Below are 24,148 nucleotides of genomic sequence, written 5' to 3'. Positions count from 1 at the left end.
ACATCTTAGCGCTCATGTTTAATAAAAGCATTATATTGGGTATAATTTCTAAATTAACTCAATTTCATTTATACGAGCTCATCATACCTTGGGCCACAAAAACAAAAATTGATCTAGAGATTTTGAATTTAAAATTCAGCCAGATGTCACTTCTGTTACCATAATTATAATTTTTGTGAAAATGGTAAAACCAAGCAAAGTCACAATATGATACTTAACGTCCTATACAAAGCGCTACATCACTAAATCGTCAGTATACAGTATGAAAGTGTTAATAAAACGGTGACATTACCCGCACTCTACGATTGCTTGAGCATAAATTCGAGCGATAAAAGCTACTCCAAGGCACTCACCTGGATTGCAGGCGCTCAAACTTTTATAAGCTATTACTCGGCCGAATCCAGCAGATGTTACAGCGGGCGAGGGTGGCAGACGTAACGTAACGTAACTGAATTGTCATATCTTAACTGCAAGTAAACTTTTATTGTTCCACACTGTAGGGGCAGTAAATTGGTTATATAAAACTCTACTCGGATCTTATGTATGGACTTTGTACGCCTGTTCAATTAAGTTCGAAAGATAAGTTAAAATTGATCCGTGCGTGTAGTGGTAGAAAGAAATAAAAGTTTCATGTAAACGCCACTCTTATAGAATCCACTTGGAAAAGTAGCACAAAGTAGGTAAATTAAAGATTATTCTATTTAAATTTCAAAACCAATATCAAACAGAAAAATACTGCGTCCGCCTGAAATTCAGTTTTTTTACAAATCCCACGGGAACCATGGATTTTTCCGGAATGAAAAGTAATCTATGCGTTTATCCAAGGTAAAAACTATTTTCATTCCAAATTTCAGACAAATGGGTTCAGTAGTAGCGGCGTTGAAGAGTAATAAACATCCAAACAAACATCCAAATACACATCCATACAAACATCCATACAAACTTTCGCATAAAATGCTTTTGAAATAAGTTGAACAAGATGGAAACTACCATTTAGCATTTTACCATACCATCAAATATTAATACTTTGCAAGCATAAAATAAGAACTCCAATTCGCCGCAATACACCTGAAAACGCAAGACTTACGAGGATATCCTCAAATGTATGTAAGTATAATCACAACAAACATCATGACCTTTAGACAAAAACATAGCCATATTGACGGCAGAAATACCTAAACATGGCGAACCTCCGGACCTCCCCGAAGAGCGTTTTGAAGGTATTTAGGCCAAAGATGGCACGAAAAACGTTTTGGGTAAGTAATCTTTATTTTAGTTGTTAGAATTAAAAGCATAGAAATTAATTATTACCTACGGGTCGCCTGGAGTTAACCGAGTAGGGTTATCACCGTTCACGCATCTCGCTACAGAACAACAGGTAGTAAAGAGAAGATAAAACGCTGAGCCTTACATATTTTATCACTACATACAGTAGGCGCGGGTCAACTGAAAGCCTTTTACAATTTAAACCAAATAAGGTGCGTGTATTGTTTCGTGTGCCGTTCGTTTTTTCCAATTTATATTAATGTCGGGATTTGTTTTAAATTTTAATTAAAGGTAGATGTTAATCCGCTTAGGAAATGAACGAACGGCGTCATTTGGCTGTCGTTATCCCGCCGCGTCCCGGGAGGGTAAACATTGAATCTTATTGTTATTGTTTTGGGGCCATCCATCATACCGCGCAGGGATAATTGTGTGGCGGGTTGAGTTCGCAATGTTTTTGCTTTTACATTATTTTATATTAGGAATTTAGTAGGTATTTTTTTTTCTTTCGATATTACCTGACTGGATTTTCATCCTACTTCTAAGAATTTAGTCCGCTTCTATCTTAAATTGCATCATCACTTACCGTCAGATGAACTTGTAGTCAAGGGCTAACTTGTAAAGAAAAAAATTAAAAAAAAACAATCACTTGCTGGTACTTAACTAATTTAGTATATAAAACCCGATACTGACTCGAATTGGGAATCGAACCCATGATGTCTATATTAAGAACCATAACACTACCTACTAGTCGCGCCAGTGAGATCGTCAAAAAATAATTCACAATGCTCTGGCTAAATATGTAAACTAGACTAAGTTAGCTCAAAAAGTTAAACCAGCTTTCAGCAAAACCGCTTGAGATTTCCGAAAGTTTTGCCCGATAACTGCTAAATATAGTTCTGAGTAGCACAGATTACCGAATAGCCACTAAGTTTGCTGTGGTTTGTGAAATTATACATTATCTAGTGGACGAGATTGAACTATAACTGTAAATTTACACAATTTTTTATGTATTTTTCTATAAGATAAACACATCCAGCTATTTGTTTGTCTCACGGTAGATAGTATATTACGTAGTTGGCTCTCCTCGAACAATTCAAAGTACCTTTTCCCATTACTACCGCACGGCACCGCGTCTCGATACAATTGCATTACATCGTCAATCTGTAGTGCCATTGTATACGTACAATGGAGCTCTCTCCAGAGATTCGGGATGCTGCGCTTCAGTTTATTTACTTTAGACTGGCTCTCCTCCGTTACTTTACCTGTTTACTATTTTAGTATTCATTTAACAAGAGATTGAATTTAGTTGACCAATATTTTAAGCCGTGTAGTCAATTTAATTAGAATTATTTACATTTTTAAGTATGTACGTATAGCTTTTTCTAAGTTTAGGTGAAATATAAATAAATAATAAATGTATTTTATAATACAGTAATAATGAATTCATGATCACCGGGACAACAATAAGCCAGTAATTAAACACATCAATAAAATGCAACAAAATAATGAGTGTACGCTGTACACTGAATTAGTATAATTAATTATTTGCGGTGCAATTACGACCACAGGCGATCACCGAACAAATTACTATAAAGGCGTGCCCCGAGTGCGCGCGTGTTTGCGGTTCACCGTTCATATTCAAATACCCGCATTTATGGAATAGAACGTTTCAATAAAGAGCACATTTAGATGATATTACTAATGCAGTGGTGAGCTCTACAGCCTTATAATAATTCGATTCAATGTTGTCCCGTAGTTTGAAATTATTACACGTTTGGATAGAACATTTACGATTAAATCAAGCCATTTGAAGACGCACATAAAATAGCATTCGCCGCTACTCTGCTTTAAATGGACCTGTCTTAAATGATCAAGAGCTGGCAATATACAAAAAAAAAATCGGTTGTCTGTAAAGTCGGTTTACTGACGATAGTTGAACGTGACAACGTCATAGCAAAATACTGATGGAATGGTTGTTGGAACCCAAACATTTTCTTACAATATGTAAAAAAAATGTTCGGGTTATCTCAAATACTGCTTAATAATGTTCATACACTAAAATATACTTTATTTCTTGTAAAAAAAAGTTGGCAACCCTATAGCGAGGAAACGACACATGACGTAATTTTTTTTTGATGTTGCAGCCGGCTCCATCGAATTTTTCAAGTCAACAACACAGAATAATTAGACATTTTTTGATAGGCTTCAAGTTCGTACTTTGCCTGCAAAACCACCTGATGCGAGTTAAAGATGATATTAATCTGACTTGGAAAATGTACAACTAATTCAATACGGTGTGTATTGGCTGACTTATAAAGCTACAATGTACAGGAATTCTCCCTCAATTTGCGGTATAGTGGTGACTAGCAACGGCACGACCTAGTTAATGCGTGACTGCGGTCTTACCGGATGTTAAGTGACGATACAGTTTCAAATAGCAAGACACTTACTTGAAAAAATATCCCATGTTATATACTCCCTAGGTATGGCAACGAAATATTCGCTTTCGTCTTTGTCTCTGTGACTTACCAAAGCCTAACCTAAGTTCATTTAAGAAACCGTTAGTTTTCGTTAAAAATGCACTTTGACCGGCCGGCGACTTTCGTGGGTCTTTTCGTTCGCTTATGACACATCCGTAGTGACACTATGACAGTGATTCGCCTGTACTACCTAGCACGAGGCGCTCGAAAGCACCGTAAGAGGCTATCGCCGAGCCGGTTACTGCGTGAGTCTCTGCGTGGATGATCTTTCCTCAATTTTCGTATAAAGTTAAATAAAATACAACTTTTTAACCGGTTTGCCACGTTCGTTAATGAGTGCATAAAATGTAAATAAGTCAATGATGCAATCTTGTCACCCGGTGGCAGCATTTAGCCACTGTTTGCCTCTGTTAGCTTCGCAGCGGGAGAAGTCATTCAAATTAATTATTCGCACTCTGTTTATTGCTTCGTTTGCGGAATGAAAATCGCGCGTCGCGAATGAAAACGCCGTATTAATATGAATGAAACTGTTAGCGAAAATGGCGAGCTTTTGTACTTATTCGTTGAATGTAAAAACGGCAGAAACACTCTGCTTTGAGTGAACTTGTTCATATATTTTAACATATTTTTCGCTTTTTGAGTGATATTTTTGAAGAAAATTCATATGTAATGAAAAGAAAGCTTGAGTATTTTAAAAGCCCTTTAAAAAAAACCTTTGGTAACTGAAAAGGTTTGTTAGATACTCGTAATAATTAGTCAAACCTGATATAATTTTATACCCATAATTTTTACGAAAACAAAACAGATGTGATAACAGATCAAAATAGTAACTAATTTCCTATAACTACACGCCATTAATGCCTTTTTATGTTTTATGAATGGCAAAATAAGTACAATCGAATAAACATTCGAAGTCAAAACATATTTTAGCTCGTTTTAATACTATTTTAATAAAAACTCACATGAGACATGAATTTTAACAACAAAAGAACTTTAACTATCACGTAGGTATCAAAATTCACAAAAAATACTACCTTACTCCAAAAACCTACATTCAGTATTTTAATCTACAAAACCATTTTCTTTTTCATGGAAAAGATATTAAAAATAATATTTTTTTTTCACAATTTCACAGCGCGTTTCGCGCCTCCATATTGACCAGAATACCGAAATATTTACGCAGAACAAACAAGAGCGGCGCTATGGAAGATAAATGGAGTCGGATCAAATGTAAATGTATCGCTGTTGATATCCTCTCAAAGGGAGTTTAATCTCGAGTTTTTTCTCTTCGCTATTGAAAGCCGATATCGAAATGATTAAAGTACACGCTCCGAGGAAAGTACGAAATTCCCTTTTGGGCGTCAGTGTAACATTTGTATATGCATACTTAAGTTAAATCGTGACTTGAATCACAAATACATTTGCTACATTTGACGTGACTGTAATGTATTGATGATAAATAAAGTCATAAACATAAAATTAAGTGATTAGGAATCCAAGACAGGGAAGAGACTAAAACACTAAGCTGAAGTATAATAAAAAATTTCAAGTAATAGAAACAGCTCGATCTAGTAATATAGTCATCTATAGTAGTAGGTACCTCAACTCGTACAATAACTTGCTATTGTAGTATCATTACAACGCCATTCATCGTGAAATTTAACTCACGCTAATGCAGTCATGAAAGAAACAATTATTTTATAAAATTTTACAGTACTGATAAGTTATTGTATTGAAGAAATTCTAATTTTGTCTAATTACAATTTGAATTCAAATGACGTCACAGATGCAGGTGTTTCTTAATGGAAGTTCATCATTAACAACTTTTCTGGTAAAACAGAAAAAAAAATCAATTATTGACTGTTCTTTAAATTCACAGAAATAAATTGGGTTTTCCCGCAACTGATCGGTGAAAATTGGGAAAAGCATAACGGCTCAGAAACGCAAGACCTCTCGACCCCTAACTAAAACCTTATCCACGCATCCCATCTGCTGAGCCATCACGTAATTTTTTATTGTTTGTTACGGCCGTATTGTTTAAGCCAAATTAACAGACTGAAGGAGGCAATTTCTAATTTCCATCTAAATTGAAAACCCCAATTCAGTCACGCGACGGCCCGCCGCAGCTCGCTGTTCAAATATCATGAACTTCGCTATGAAAAAGTCCTAGAGAATGAAAAATACGTCGTATGGTTTTAATTACACCGTCACTGCCTATCGAAACCACGCTAAGACACAGAACATAGACAACGCTAAAGCTAACGCTGTGCCAAGACGTTAAAATTTATATAGTAATAAGATTTAAAAAGTAGCACGATATTAAGAAGTATAACATAGTATTTAAAAGTTATTATAATAATATTTAAACAACAACCTAGAGTGTTTTAGAAAATTATGGGAAATCCGGGAAATAATACCTCATGTCACTCCTACAAGTAAGACGAATTCACAGACACCAATTCTGCAATCGCGTATTATCTTGATAGCCATCAAGCTGTTTAAGCTGTAGACCAAAAATAATGAGACATGACGTTACACACTTACAACCCTTCTTGGGTAGTTGTGTGAAAACGGCACGTGCAATGAGATACCTACTAGTAATATACGAAAATTTTCCTGAAATTGTGATATTACTTTGCATGTGACGTGTGAAAAGATGAATTGAAAATGTTCTTAATATACCCAGTTTTAGCTTATTATAATTAAATTTAGAGTACAACGACTATAAGATGTTAAAAATTACAATCATTATCGTCTATCATCTTGATTGACGTCCACTGATAACCTTTTGTTGGGGTTCTTGATAACATCTAGTTCTTGAGATACATACCTGCATCCAGCGACGTTATTTAAATTGACATAATAAACTATTAACCTAAATATGTTCTTTGTTAAAAAGCCTTTCAGATCTCTATTTGCCTTAACTAAGCTTTCATATTGCCTTCTAGATACAACTATTAACGATAATAGCGTATAGCATGTGCCGTGTACATGCCTGCGCGTTAATTACTGCGAGTCAAAGTCTCGGAGGAACTTAATTAAACTAAAAGATATGCTAATTGTTAGGCGGAAGGCGTGTTCAATTTAAATTGCCTTTACCGGAGCTACACTACAGTACACATGAACATTAGAAGCGTGTGTAAGTTGATTGCCGACTGACTCAAGATCCTCAGTAGGTAACATTGCAAGGATTTTGTACTGTAGTATAAAATAATTAGGACAATCAATGCACTTATTTTGAAGGCTCTTTTAATGAATACAATCACAAGCAAAACATTTTTTAAAACCCCTCAGATATACGTAATACGTACGTATACGTAATGAAAGTTAAAATATATTTCCTTTAAAAATTTTTGCAACTGCAAAGCTTACAGAAGTACTGTAATATATTATTTTATATTGAATATTTTAACTTTTATAACTCCGAGTTCATTAAACGCATCTTTAACTTCACTCTGCTTGGAGGGAATTCGGGCGAGATATTTAAACCAAACAAGTTTACGAGCGCGGGGGAGGGAATAAAAACACTAATTACATCTTTTGTCGGTGCCTTCAAAGATGCCTCGTAAAATGCTGCATAATATACCTACTCTGCTTTATGCAGGAATTATAATGAAGGAGATTTAAAGTCTTACGAGGGTTTTAGCGTTTCACCTCCTAAGATGAAGATATCTAATCTTTTGAAAGTCAGATCTATTTACAGCAAAGTGCTCTAAGTGCAGAAAGGAGGTTTGGAAAAGAATGTCACCCGGGACGCTTTTTATCGCTACATTTGATAAATTTTTTCATGCAGACTTGCAGATTTGTATGAATATTATAAAAAACTGCCAATATACAAAATTTACAGAATAATAAATAAATTATTTTATGAAATACGACTGGTAGAATTGCACCTTTTTTATTTTTATTGCATGTCGCTAACTTTCATACATTACACAAACGAAGTACAGGCGAACGATACCACGGGCACAGCCAAAGATACATATGGGGAAATTTACCTTGAAGGTCAGGCGAATCGGCTTCTGAGTGGAAAGCGAGCCACAACGCACGAGGGCGATAAAGAAAGGCCCACGGAAATGAGATAAAACGCGCGGCCGCAGCTCGCCCGCTAATGGCGGCCATTTGTAACAACCGGCCGACACACTCCGGTCACGCACGCCACATCGTGCTCCTTGTTTATTGTTGCTGGTCGCTGGTCGCTGGTCGCTCACTTGTAACTATTTGCTCGTTTTTTGTATACTAATAGTTGAAACAAATAGCTCACATCAAGATCTTATGTGGATAACAACCCTTTCTATCAGAACTTTACATTGTAAGTCACACTCCCATTGCGATTACGTGAAATAAAACCACTGAATTTAGCTTCATATTTGTAGCTTACAAGTTACCATTAGGTATATAAATGTAGCGGTCCTGTTTAGTAAGGTAGTATTATCATCAACGAGCTTTTATTGCAATATGGCTCTTTCTTCGTAACTTCGTAACGCTTTACTTATAACGAGGTTATGATCCATAATAGATCAATTGACAACACCTCATCTTATTTTCCTCGTAGAATGATGGAGTATCCATGATCTTATTTTCCTCGTAGCATCATGGAGTGACGTTCCCGTGGCCCAGACATCACGGGTAGTTGGGCACATCAGCAAGAACACGCGGTTTGTTCGACCCGTTCCCGCTGTCACGCACCCCACGTCACGTTTCCTTGTTTCTTTATTAATTGTTGGTACGACGATAATCTAAGTATCCTGACTACAATAAAAATAAGTCAAAGTTAATATTGAATCACAAAAGCTTTGAAAATACAAATGTATTATTTTGTTATTTCAGCAGCAGTTATTATGTAGTAAGTTATTTTAAACTTAAAGAAAAATATACTTTAATTATTTCATTTATTCTTTTCGCTGGTTAAGTCTGGTTTCAGTTTGTTTGGTTGAAAATAAAGAAAACCGAAACGTTGAAAAGGAAAAGCAGTAAGTAAAGATCATAATCTGGATATTGTGTAGGTTTCTACAAGACGGTGTTCAAGTTAACGTTGGGTGTATTTTAATGAAAAATACAAGAATTCTTTTTGATAAATGTTGTATGAGCACTCTTGTACTTAATTATATTACACAGGTTGCGAACCCTCAAAAAATCCAATAAAAACTGTTCGCTGCCAGAAATTTTCTTTGATCCTGGATATAAAAGAAAATAAAAAAAAAATATTTTAAGGAGAAAGAATGCTTTGACCGGCCTCTACCTTTTTTATTTACAAATCGTCCGTTTTTCAGAAAAGGGTTTTCTTTTCTTGGAGTATCATAAAAAAAGCTGATAAAGATTTCTTTTACGTCAAAACTTCGCAGAAAGAACTTCTTTAGTATTACAAAATATACCTAACATTACTAAGTCGACTGGCTATTTTTCTTTCTCATACTTTTTATTTTGTAAATTTTCTACCGACTTGTGTATAGCTCGCGACCTCGTTCGCCTAGAATTCGGTATATTTTTTTAAAAATCTAAATAAAACAAGCCGTAGGTATACAAGTATTAGACGTAGATCATCGAAGGAGATAATCTTTTTATATGTTTAATACTTCTTTTAACAAATTGACCCTTTTCAAAAATTCTTAAAAAAGCTTACAAATACGTACGTTATCAACCCATATTCGGCTCACTGCTGAGCTCGAGTCTCCTCTCAGAATGAGAAGGGTTAGGCCAATAGTCCACCACGCTGGCCTAATGCGGATTGGCAGACATCACACTCGCAGAGAATTAAGAAAATTCTCTGGTATGCAGGTTTCCTCACTATGTTTTCCTTCACCGTTTGAGACAAATAAATAAGTTGTATTCCTAATTTTTTTTTAGACTGACTTATTGTTATGTGTTCATTGTTTTGCATGTATGTTGAATACTCTGACAGTATAAACAATAAAAAAAAATACATTCGTTGCAGACTAATGATAAAATGAATGTCGCACTGATAGCCTGAATGTTCCACACACAATTAATAATATTGACAATATATAGGATAAATTTGTCCCTAAATTAAAAATAATAATCCATTATTATATAACCGGAGTGTCACTTGCTATTAGTACTCGTATGTTCGACTTTACGCCACCTTACCCTAAGCGTTTGGGTACCCTAGAGGTTTGTTGATTAACATAGGACTTGAATCATGGACTAAAAATCATATTGTTTCTCTTTCAGAAGTTATTTAAACATAAATCGTTTTAATAAGTTTATTTAAACATAAATCGGTTATGTTTTACTCTGGTATCAGTGATGCGTTACAAAGAATACATTTAACGAATACAAACGTAGAAAAATTCAAAGATTTCGATTTGTAACAAGGCTTGGGGCAGTAAAGAAGCAGGCAGAGGAGACTTCTGAAACGAATCCATTGTCTTGACATTTATCGCAGAGCTGGTAATTTATATCAATTAATAACATGAGACAAGGCATTAAGCAATTCATAACGGAATTAATCTGTTGCCTTACCCCCGCCCCGCTGCCCTTCTCATCCCTTAAGACTTGACAGTAAGCTATCTCTTTACTCAGGATTTAAGGGACGAAATAGTATAAGTACAGTAGTACAAGTTTTCATGACAAATACTCCCGTAATGATAAATCTCAATATCATCACTCTTAAGGGCGGACTCAAAACCGTGGTCGTGGGTTCGATTCCGATCCGCATGAAGATTGTCGTACCCACTGCTAACACAGTCTTTCCGACTAATTGTAGAGAATATTGGTCATATTTATAGAATGAAACTTTAAAATTTGAACTTTTGAACTTCTATTCACTTTCGTACCTATAGTTTGCTCCATTTTTATTTTTTTAGTGGATGTTGCTTTTTTTAGCTTTATTTCACATTTTTTAATGAAAACTCTCTTACTCGACGACAGTCCTACCTGATGGCAAATACCTCGGTACAGTTGGGCACAGAATACATAATAGTACAAGGTTGTGGCCAAAGTAACGCGCTTTGGTATAAGTTGCTTATTTAATTATTTTAAGGATTTTCAAGCTATATGAATTATGAAATACTAACTTTGGAAGGGGTCTTATATCTTATATTATTTGATTGTTCAATTGGTATTACTTGTTTAATAGGTATCTGTTTATCAATAACAAAATACAATACAACTTAAATAATATTGAGTATATGTTTGGTGTTTCCCGAGTATTTACTCGATTTCAATCACACTGCAATAATGTATTGTGTGCACTATAAATAGTCTGTTAGCAATTTCAATCAACGAAATGTAATTGGAATATTTGCACATTAATGCATATCTACTAAATTTGAGCAACATTATAAAATGTTTATTAAAGTTAATTGTAAACCATTTTAAATTATTTAGATGAATCCATAAAGTAATGGACCAAATTTTAAACATTTAATATGAAATATCTGCAACACCTATAGTAACTTATTGTATAGTACCTTTAGTACAAAGTTTCTAAGCTGGTGTTTTTCATTAAGTAGGTACTAATATTATAAGAGTTAAAATTTGTGACTAAGCCGGCTTTGGAATTCAAAATTCATTTATTTCAAGTAGGCTCAGTTTACAAGCACTTTTATACGTCAGTTGACTATTTGTAAAGATTCTACCACCGGTTCGGAAGGCAGGTTCTGCTGAGAAGAAACCGGCAAAAAACTCAACAGTTGAAAGATCTTTTACCATTTTAATGCAATGTTACTTGTCAGTGCTATAATAGGCTATATTGTATCGCCATATTCCCACGAAAACGCAAACTACGCGGGTGAAACCGCGGGGGATGTGCTAGTCGTTAATATTGTCAAAACACAAACACTTCTGTTTACAATGCCATAACTCGTATTCCGAACAACATAAGGCGAAGCTGTAGGCTGTACACACAGCACTAATTAAACGCAAACGTGCGAGTATCTTGTTGTTTCAGTTTTGTTAAATTTATTGCTGCGACAAGACGAACAAATTAGAAGGGGTTTTATAACGACATCAAACAATTTCGCAATTCGTGCTCGTCCTTTTGATGTGCCTTCTCGAGTCGCTGAGACTGAGACTTGAGGCGGAGCTTCACTTGTACCCGTAATTTGTTTTTAAATGCTCTGGCAGGCTCGTTACTTATATATTTTTTTGGAAAAATATCAACATTTTTATATTAGAAATGCTTTAGAGCCGCGTTAGCCCGGTGAATATGACCTCCCCCGTCCCCGATTCCGAAGACTGTGGGTTCGAATTCAGTACAGGGCATGCACCTCCAACTTTTAAGTTGTGTGCATTTTAAGAAAAAAACACGTGTCTCAAACGATGAAGGAAAAACATCGTGAGGATTCCTGTATACCAGAGAGTTTTTTTAATTATCTGCGTGTGTAAAGTCTGCCAATCCGCAATGCCATAACTCGTATTTCGAATCTTCCATTCTGAGAGGAGACACGAGTTTATCATTGAGCCGAATATGGATTGATAATGATGAAAGATGATGATGAAATATTGTTTTATTGTTATGCTAAAACGATCATCATCATTAACATTATCAGACGATGTACGTCTACTGATATACATAGGCCTTTTATAGACTTTCAAACCCCACGGTCTTGAGTCGCCAGCATCCAGCAGCTCCCGGTAATTATGTTGATGTCGTCGATCCACTGTGCGGTGCGGGGACTACTAACACTTCGCTTTTCAGTGCGGGTCACCATTCCAACACCTTGGGAACTCGATAAAGTAATAAAAACACCAAAAGAAGACAATCTGTCAAATTTGTAACATAAAGTTAAATTTAATCCAATTCGTGCAGTGGAGGTGCTTTATTTAAAACTCTTTGCTGACAGTATAGATTCATTCACATAAAACGACACAGCAGCAATAAGAGCAGGTGACAAGGTGGCCGCAGCACACTAGTCGGCCAGTGGTCGCACTGCGGCTTGCGACGGCTATTTACGAGAATGCACGTCGATATACGTGCCAGAGATACATGACCTACTAGCTATTAAAATCCATTTATTCAATATGAACAATGAATACTGAATTTATATAATACGAATTTATTAATTTTATAATGTATCTGATATTATACATTTAGTAAAGTGAAATTATGCTGAAAGTTCTTTATTTATTTATTTATTAATAGACATGAAATATGCCCAGAGAAACATTACAGTTTCCCAATTCGTTTCTCGAGCAATCAGAAATATAATTACAACAATAAATCTAAAATTACAAAATGAATATTAAACAATCAAAATAATTTAAAAATAATAAATTCAATTCAAATTCAAACAAATTAAAAATTAAGAATAAATTAACATTAACCAAGTCAAATAAATTAAAATTAAACAATTCAAATAAATTAATAACAATAGTCAAGAATTAGAATACACAAAAAAAAATAACAATAAAAATTAACTAGTCAAAAAAACAAAATGAAAAATATCCTATACATAAAATCTATTCTAGTAACAATTTAATTTTATTTACAAGCTGATAAACAGGTGTGTGAAATATGTCTAATTCTAAATTTCTACTAGTGAGATCATTGAGCAGGCGCAGCGCTTGAGCCAGCGGCTCATGCTGATATATGTACTCATGGTTGTAATAAAAAGCTTCCAATAATTTATAATGTGACCTTTGGCCTGTAGTCTCAACTGATGATAAGTGAACATACAGTCTACGAGTATGATAGTGGCGGGTTTTTTCTGAACAGCAACTAATAGGTACTGTACTGAATACTGTTCTACTACAGAATATAATGCATTATCATTGTCAAATAAATAAGTAAATTAATTTGTCGCGCAACTTCCAATATGCAACAATTTAAAAAATTTTGCGTGACATTGATTCTTACAAAAACATCGAAAGCAACGAAATATAAAAATTATTAATATATAATCGGAATAAATCAATTTTCCCTCAAAATACGCCTTTATTGAACACAAAAGTTTAACGTTTATAAGTTAAGTTAAATTCATTTTCTTAGTGTATGTGTTAGAACCAAGTAGCATCTTTGGTTTTTCGTATACCAGCGGCGACGGTGTTACAGTAAGCTTTTAGTCCGTTCATTTTTAAATACAAATTGTTGTTGCATTTTCGTAAATATTTTTATTTCGCCGCAAAGAATGAAGCGGGAAAATAAATCCACAGATTAAACCTGCCATGGAATTGCTCGAAATAGTGTATTTCTCATTTCGTTAGTGTTTTATAAAACGTTATTTTTAACATTGAATAGAAATGGGTGTTACTTTGCAGAATTATTCTCAGCAGAACCTGTCAAAACAAACAGTTGTAGAGTCTACAATACAATACAAGTCATACTTGAAATAGAAGTAACTAAAATAACTTTCCAATTTTTCATTTTACTACATAATTATCTTTTGTAAATTGGTCGTTTTGGCAAGACGCTTACACTTTTTATATCATTTTGAAAAAAAAATCTATTAATTAATCACACGATTCAACATTTTAAAAGCTCAAACAGAATATGCAAACGTCTCTCTCAAGCGCTAAATCACTGTCGGACGCCTCGTGAGTGTCGCTATTACTTTACATGACACAATTTTATGTGAGTAGACATTATACTAGGACTTTCACTTGATTACTAAGCACAACAGCTTAAATGTATCTATTAGGTTATCTTCAACATAATATTTTTTTTTGAAAATCCTATTTAAAATATTTATACATTTCATTTTATTTTTTTAAATTAAAATAAAAAGCTCTAAATTTTAATACACATTTGGAAAGTAAGTATAAAAGAATTAAAAAAAAAGTTGAAAATACACTTAAAGAATCATTATTAAAGGCAGAAGATAAATAGCGTAAATCCGATAAAAATAATCAAATATTAGATTTTCCTCAAAAAGTTCGGCGACGTCACCAAGATCAAGTTCTCCATGCACGTTACTCGGACATCAGTGGAACGCTTTATTTAACAAATTACTCTTTAATTTTGTTTTTTAATTACTGCATCCTTAATCATTCATAGCCAATGTTGTATTTATTGACAGTAATACTCTTTATAAGAAACTTGTGAAATACCTCGCTAAAGGCAACAACTATCACCTTGAGATTATTAAATTCATATCCATGTTTAACCTTCGGATCCTATTTTCAATTTCCAACGGAGCAAATAATAATGATAATGAATATTACACGAATGCAAATTTTGTACTAATGCCAGATACGCACGTGCCAATTTAAATATATTCATACAGGTTTGAATGTTATAGGTTGGCCTGTAAATATTTTTACCATGGTTATCTTTACGAGATATTATCTCATGCGCTACTGCGGTAGGTAAGAGTAAAGTCACAGAATACATAATAGTACTAGGTGAAGTGATACTTAGAGAACCAATTTGTTGATACCAATGTACTGCAAAACGTGGCACTGAACGCTAGTCACGACATTGAAAGGGTGGGAAAAATTACGGTTGGTAACAAAGTTACACTATTCTTAATCTTACAATAAAAAAAATATTTAAACATGCAGTAATAAATTTTCAATACAATAGTTGAATAGGTAGACCCCTGGCTCTCAAACTAGTCGTAACTGTATCTTGGAAGCCAGTGGATTTCCAATACTGTTACATGTCACATATTATTTAACTAAAAACTAGAAATTAAAATTAAAACATTAATTCATTCATTAAAAGACAGCATCTAATTTTAACTGACTACGTTGAGTTGATTCTTTGAATAATGTATTTTTTTTACTACAAGTTTTCTACAAGTTATCCCTTGACTACAATCTCACCTGATAGTGATGATGCAATCTAAGATGGAAGAGGGCTAACATCGTACCGGATCGCTAAATCGCTTGGTACGTCTTTGTCGGTAGGGTGGTCTCTGAAAAGTCTGACCTGCGTTCCTCATCCCTAAGACAGCGATTTCGTGTCCTTTCGGGTTATACGAATTCCCTTTTATGAACTTCGGGCTGAGGAACGCAGGTCAGACTTTTCAGAGATTCGTCGACGAGCTAACCCGTGGACTTGACTTTTGCTACGCTTACCTTGACGATTTTTTGGTATACTCCAGGACGCAGGAAGAGCACGAAGACCATTTACGCCAACTGTTCTCACGTATGCAGGAATACGGCGTACTAATCAACACAGCGAAATGCGTCTTCGGTGCACCTGAGGTAACATTCCTGGGCTACCAAATTTCCGACAAAGGCACCAAACCTTTAGACAGCAAAGTCAAGGCCATCGCGGACATCACCATCCCGAAAACCGTCAGAGAGCTTAGACGATTCTTGGGCATGATTAATTTTTATAGGCGATTTCTGCCTAACGCTGCCCAAATCCAAGCCCCTCTGAACGCCTTACTGACCGGATCTGTTAAAGCTTCCCACCCAGTCATCATAGAAGGAGAATCTCTGCAAGCATTCGAGGACTGCAAGAAGAGTCTGTGTGATGCAACCCTATTAGCGCATCCTGTATCTCACGCTAAACTGGGACTCGTCACTGACGCGTCCGATAAAGTCATCGCAGCAGCCCTACAACAGCACGTGGACGGAGCTTGGCAACCTCTTGCATTTTTCTCACGTAAGTTGAGCCCCTCGCAGGTCAAATACTCTCCATACGATCGCGAGCTCCTTGCAATATACGAAGGCATCAAACACTTTCGTCACATGTTAGAGGCCAGTGATTTCACCATCTATACTGACCACAAACCGCTATGTTACGCTTTCCATGAGCGGAAAAGTAACTGCTCGCCACGTCAGTATAGACACTTGGACTTCATCTCGCAATTCACTACAGACATTCAACACATCGCGGGTAAAGACAATGTCGTTGCCGACACGCTTTCCCGTATTTACGAATTGCAGACGCCTGTAGATCTCGAAGTCCTTGCCAAGTCCCAAACCACAGACCCTGAGCTTGCCCAACATCTCAACAGCGAAACATCTCTTCACCTTACCAAGATGACAATACCTGGTAGTCGTACTGAAATGTACTGCGACGTCAGTACCCCGACTCCCAGACCTTTTGTCCCAGAGAACTGTCGTAGGCAAATCTTCAACAGCCTCCACTCTCTCAGCCATCCTGGTCCTAACGCCTCAGCTAAGCTCGTTGCACAACGCTTTGTTTGGCCACTCATGCGGAAAAACTGCCGCGACTGGGCTAAGGCATGTTTGACATGCCAGCGCACGAAGGTAAGCCGACACGTGTCATCACCTATAGGTACGCTTGCTTTACCTTCGGCGCGATTCAAATATGCCCATTTAGACCTTGTCGGGCCAATGCCGTACTCAAATGGTTTTCGGTATTGTTTGACAGTCGTCGATCGCTTCACGCGATGGCCGGAAGCTGTCCCCATCACCGACATTACCTCTGAGACAGTAGCCAAAGCCTTTATCTCTTGTTGGGTCTCGCGTTACGGTGTTCCTACCGATATAGTCACGGATCGAGGAGCACAATTCCAATCGGCACTTTTCCAGCAGTTAGCCAAATCCATTGGATTCAAACACCGCAGGACAACTGCATACCACCCACAGTGCAACGGCTTAGTTGAACGCTTTCATCGACAGCTGAAGGCAGCTATAACTTGCCACGCTGATTCAAATTGGACCGAATCTCTACCCCTGGTACTTCTTGGCATAAGGAGCGCTATAAAGGAAGACCTTAAAGCGTCATCAGCTGATCTGGTATACGGTGAGCCACTCCGATTACCCGGAGAATTTTTCGGTCATACCACAACTGGGTACACCACCGATATAACCGATTTCTCAGCACGCTTAAAGTCCTTTGCCGAGAAGCTAAAACCAGTTCCCACTCAGCACCACTCAAAATACTCTCGCAAAACCTTCGTGTTCAAGGAACTCGACACGTGTAGTCATGTTTTCATCAGAGAAGACGCTACACGTGGGTCTCTGCAACCAGCGTACACAGGTCCACACGAGGTTGTACAGAGAAGTGCCAAAGTTTTCAAAATCATGGTCAAGGGAAAAGCCGTCACAGTATCAATAGACCGACTTAAACCAGCCTATATACTGTCTGACGACACACCCCAACCAAATCCATCTAATCCCCCAAAACCTCCACAACCTAATCCCCCAAACCCTCCACAACCCAAACCTCCAAATCCTCCCCCTGCACATCAGGCAGCTGGAGACACCACTCAACGGACCACACGTTCAGGGAGACGAGTACGGTTCCCAGATTATTATCGTCCGTAGACACGGCCTCTGGAGGGGGGTGATGTAGGCTACACACATTATTTATTTATAATATTATTAACATCCCATTATAAATATTTATTTCATTAAATATATTTATTTTAATTTATTTAACACATTCATTCACACTTACATACACACTTACATACACACTTACATTACATACAATCATAATTTCACACTCACAAATTAATATATGCACTTTTCACATATTAAAATTAATTCACGCGCATACTCGGGTGAAACCCGTAGTATGCGGCGCGGCGGCCGTCTTACGTCACGCGCTCCGCGCTCGGTCAGTCGACATTCGATGCCTACCCTACTATTCGTTCTCGGTGCGTTCGAAGCTATACATTTTGACTTGCGCGTAACCTTTTGAATAGTGTTTCTTATATTGTTTATGTCTCTCATTGTGTATGTTAACTGCCTAGTAATTAAAGACATTCGAAATACTTTACTCGTGTATATATTCCATCACTGCTAACCACAACAAAGCCTAAAACTAGTCTCCTACCAGCCAGACCTGGAACAATTAAGAAAACCTCAATCGGCCCAGGTGATCGAACCCAGGACCTCCGTCTTGTAAATCCACCGGACCATCCAAGTCATGCATCTCGAAGTGTTCTTTAAAAATAAAAAGTATGCGTTAAAGTTTACATGTCAGACTGAACACCAATAAAGACTGAAAAATAAAAGTTCAATGTAATATCATACAATAATTGATCCGTGTTATCCTTTTTACAGAACAAGGATTTTACAGAATTTTCTTACAATGTGTTGACAGCTGACTTGTCGGCACATCTAAAAGCGCTTTAATAGCGAAGGGCCGTTATGCAAATCCATTGAAATCACAAGCTTTAGTTGAACGCTTAATCGTTCAACTGCTTTTTTTCGAGACTCTAATTAAAAACGTAGTTTGAATGTCGCAGAGCTCTGTTATCTGCTGCTGAAAAGGTTTAAACGCTTCACTTTCATTGTACTTTTTGAGCAATTAATTCAACAATTTTGACCTGTATCGATAATAATAAATATCGGGAATTTGTATTTTATCTTACACTGCCATTTTTAATGGCGCTAGTTAATGAAAGTAAGTAATATTTCAATGCGAATGTGAGTTATTTTGTCTGTTAGTTTTTACATATATACAATAACTAAAGTATGTTTCTTGAGAATCCCACAATATTTAAATAGGTATGCTTTATATAGACCAATGTGCAAAAGCTCTTAACTATCACTTTTAAAAAAGGAACTATGTAATACAAGCAATTCTCATATAAATTGTTTTGGGTCGCAGCTATTCGCTTCAGTTCCATTCCACTTAGTATAATAACGTTATAGTATTGCATAAATTCACATGTAAATGGCCACAGTAATAGCTACGCATGTAAATGAGCGGGGTGGGGGGGCGAAGGGCGGGCGCCGCCTTAAAGGCTATGCGGATCTATGCGGTTACACTGAATTAGACTATCAACTATATTATAAAGCTCTTTCATCTAGACCTTAGGGTACTTGTAATCAAAAAATACATAATCTGGTCGAGTGGGGAATAAATTTAGTGTAGTAAGGATACTTCTATATACTTAAATAAATACATCTTAGCTAATAAATGGATAGACGAATCATATAAAGTCCAGTTCTAGAGCTCTCGGATCAATATATTTTAATCAAACTTACGTCTTGTCTGGTGTCTTCTCTGTCCATGATTACTTACCACAAAAGATGTATCATAACTATGTCATCATATGATGTCAAACGATTTATGTTATTATTATTATTATTTAGTTATTTATTTATTTATTTACCCGGTCATGCTTCGCTTTGACTTATGTGCAATTTCCATTTGACATGCGGCATGCGCGGTGGATTTACAAGACGGACGACAAGATAAGTTAGCCCGCTTCCATCTTTGATTGCATCATCACCATAATAGCCATCAGGTGAAATTGTTGTCAAGGACTAACTTCTAACTGTATTTCCAACTAATTGAAAAGAAAAGTGAATATATCTAATTTAAGAAAAAAAAAACATAATTATGCAAAAAATAACCAAGAACCACAATAATACTGTGTCTAAACCAGTTAATCGGACTATCTAAACAGACGTAAATATAGACAACATGTACTTAACCACTTCTCTTTTACGTTGAGAATGAAGAAAGTAATAGAAATAAAGCTCACAACCTTACGGCGATGAACACAAATTTTGTATTATACAAATCCTGACAAAGATCTGTTTGAATAAAGAATTATCTTGAGTTTGTGTTAGTTAATGAACAAGGTCAGGTTCTGTTTACCCAGGAGTCTGTGGCAGACACAACGATGTCACAGTATTAAATCCTAATGGTCTACTATTATAAAGGTCCCGTCAAAGTTTCGGGACGTGTAGAGAATACATAATTTAGTGAGATAGTGAGCACACTCGCTGAATATTAAAGTACCGTCCTCGTAAACTAAACTTGATGTACGGTGGCATTTTTGTTCACTGTTATAGATTAGAGTATTTAATATAAAGAGCGAATGTATTAAATGTATTGTTATAATTTGTTTCATATTGTATTGTTATAATTATGTTTTATAGAATTACCAAATTCGATAAAACATAAGTTCAAATCAAATCCAAATTAATTTGTTTCAAGTAGGCTTCGTTTCCAAGCACTTTTGAAACGTCAAGGTTGTTTGTAAAGACTACAACCGGTTCGCAAGGCAGAATTTGTTGAGAAGAGCCGGCAAAAACTCGACAGTTGTTTTTATTCAAATTTAATTTCCAAGATATGTAAGCTGTTACAGAAGAAAGTTACCCTTTCAATATTAAACGCAGTAAAAACAGAGTGCAATTAGGAATTAAAATTAGTACAGAATCATTTTTGTTTGTTAGGAATAAGAAACACGTTATTTGTAATCGCACTCCTCCGATACGGCTCATCTAAGTAATTAATTGTTTTGTGTATGTTTGGCAGGTAAAATATATTTCACCCTACCCCCACCCCTATATTTATTAATCGTATTTAAGATTTTAGTATTTTTGTATATAAGAACAAAGCTTATATTTATGGCTGGACAACATTTGCGGGGTCAAATAGTAATTCTATAAAAAAAAATATACGGAACTCAGTCCAACTAGAAACCGAACTCCAAATGGAAACGATAAACGCTGTAAGCATAATAAAGATGTTTAAAATATTACTTTGTAAAATAATCGAGGAAATTCGAATTTCAATCCCGAAATTCCATTCGCAAATACCTAAAACAAACAGAGAGTGAAAGGCTTGGTATTTTAAAATTCTCTCCAATTTCCAAAAAAAAATATTTCAGTAACGATACGAGTATATTGTGACACGGCCGCGCTAATGGATGAAATGATGAAAAAAGTGAAAACGGTGAAACACACGAGAGAACCGGTACACATTTTGAAAGAAAAAGCATTTTTAGCGAGGCAATTCAGCGTTTTACATAAGTATCTACTTATATAATATTAATTCAACTTTGAAAGATCTGATGAGAACAAATCAGGACAGAAAACCTTAGCTATAGTTTGATGGTAAATTTAAACAAATAATGAAAAATACAGTAACAAACATAATGTTACAATATTGTTTCGTAACCATAGGAAACCATAGGAAAATTAATTTGTCTAAAATAGTATAAACCTCGACCGCATTTCAGTCAAATATTATGAAAGGAATACGATAAAAGTGCGTTAAAGCACGAAGTGTATCAACTAATTAATATAAGTTCATTTAATTATGAGCATCAGAAGAAACTTCATCTTCTTGTACTTAGTGGCGACTGGCAGCCTCCCTCCAGTATCGTTAGCAGTTCCGACCATTACACGCCACAACATCAAACGTAATGAGGTGATCTCGCCGAGCAATTAACGTAACGCGCCTTCTCTGTCATAATGTGACGCATAACTGTTAATGGTTATGACAATTTTGACATTTGCACACTCAATAATCCTTCGGGGAAGTATCTTGTTATGGGACTGCGTTGAATCGCCGGTCTAGTAGTTATTTTTAATCACCTGCTAAATAACTGCTTTCTACTATGCTTAACTAGTTTGACGAGCATTAAGAGGTCTTTTTAATTAATATTTTCCCTGATGTAAGCTGGGGAAACATGCTTTCAAGAAGCAGACATCGAAAAAATTAAAAGTTTAATAACTTTTTTTTTCGTTTGAGAAAGAATACAATAAGGATCTCAAGCTAATTTATCCCAATAACTATACAAATTATACCCACGTAATATTCTTGCCATCACGGAATGGTGGCAAGAACACTGGCTGCATTTCCGCGCTGGACAGAAATGATTCGGTGAATTTTTTTAGCACTGCGGCTTAATGGCCCAAGGGTCTCCACGCCAAAAGTTACAAATATGTAACTCTCAGTCAGAGGGGCATACTTGAGCCACTTACCAGTTTCAGCTTGTTCTGCTGAGGCTCCCAGACTTGATTCTGTGTGATAACTGATGGCATGAGGCTATTAAATCGATAAGCAGCAAATCTTTGCTGGTACTGGTAAGATAGTACTAGCCGCGGTATAATCCTAACACCAGATCTGACCTGAAGTAGTTTAATACTTAAATAAAAAATGTAAGGTTAATCTGAAATCGGGAATTGAGTCCAGGATTTCTCAATTGGAAAGCAAGCCATACGCCAGCACGAAAAATAGTTCGATTAAATATCAGCAAGTAGCTTTTATTAACTTTCAACATTCGCCCCACACCAATCAATAAAAATAAAATGTTTTGTTAAAAATATCAACAAAAATGCAACCCTGAAGTGACGCACGCACGATTTGATTTGTGAAAATGTGCTGATTTGCGAGTCAGGCGTACGGACGAGATATTTACTGCTGCGGCTTTGTCGATAGCGCGGCGTGAAGTAAACCCGCAAGCTTTCATAACTGCCTTTATCCCGAGCCGCTAATGTAGCGAGAGAATTTATATCCTACACCCTTTTTATTTCCGAGTACCTTAAATCTTACTTCTTCGAACATTGGAATAGATATTGCTATTGAAAATGTAGGATTCACTAGTCCATTTTGTTTTTTCAAAGACAAGATAACGTTGGTTACGACGTAGACATATAATATGTACGAGCTACATACAGATAGATAGAAATCATTAGGTAGCTCAAAATGAAACTACTTAGAGCCTGTAAAATACGAGACATAACGAGTCAATATTATGTTTAAGATTCGTATATTTTTTTCAGGCACAACGATGGTCCGCGTTATGAGTACAATATTAGAATTTGGAAATTAAAAGTAACCAGCTATTGTAAAATATATTTGTTGACTACGATTGCCCCTCTTTTGACATGCATGAGTTTTAAGCAAAATACATGTTTAATGTCATTTCAACAGTCCTGCAACGATACCCTATCTGGGGGCACGGTAGTGCCCCCGCAAGTCGAGCAAATACAGTTATACACACAATGTAACTACACACAAAATATCCAATTTATATCTACAAAGTACTTAATGCTGTTTCACGAAGTAGACTTTGATCATATTCGATAATTATTTTTATAGTATTTTGGGGTATGCAGTCTATAGATTTATTTTATAACAGATCAATTTGTATAAATTGCTACATACAAAATCCCTTTGATTGGGAAGATTTCGATTTAAATATAAAACGAAGGCTCTATGGAGGAAAATTTGCCATCTTCAATATTTAATTTCTACGAGAGGTACTTCGCTCCAGTCCGAATGGCGTTTGTTTTTCCCGTTTCCGTGAAGAATCGTTCATTATTCAACAATCAGTTTTCAATAATCTACATTATCAAACTTTCTCAGCCGAATTAAAAAGGAAGCTCGACGTATTCTCAGCCGATGATGAATCCAGCCAGCCAGCCAATCTGAAATCTGACGCGTTTACTTGGAAATAATAGGTGGGTAAAAGTATTCCAGCAGTATCCCACAGTAATTGGCATATGTATATCATATGTATCATATGCATATGTGATGATAACCTAACCTAACCTATGGTGCAACGTGCTTGACTAGAAGATGCCTATAATTTTGGTTTAGGCAAATAAATAGTTGAAAACCAGATTAGTGACATACAAAAAGACATAAATTGACCCCAGCTGGAAATCCAAGTAACTAAGGCACAAATAAATCTAAATGTACCTACAGTTGAAATAATTCTCATAATAAGTTCGCGTAACTTATATAATAATTTCTCCTTACAAGTTCGCGGGCGGGCGCCTAGCCGCCTCCCACGCTACGGGAACTACAAAAACGAATA

This window comes from Bicyclus anynana, chromosome 6, assembly GCF_947172395.1.
Source record: "Bicyclus anynana chromosome 6, ilBicAnyn1.1, whole genome shotgun sequence".
In the NCBI taxonomy this organism is placed as follows: domain Eukaryota; kingdom Metazoa; phylum Arthropoda; class Insecta; order Lepidoptera; family Nymphalidae; genus Bicyclus; species Bicyclus anynana.
Note: the sequence above shows the minus strand (reverse complement) of the source record.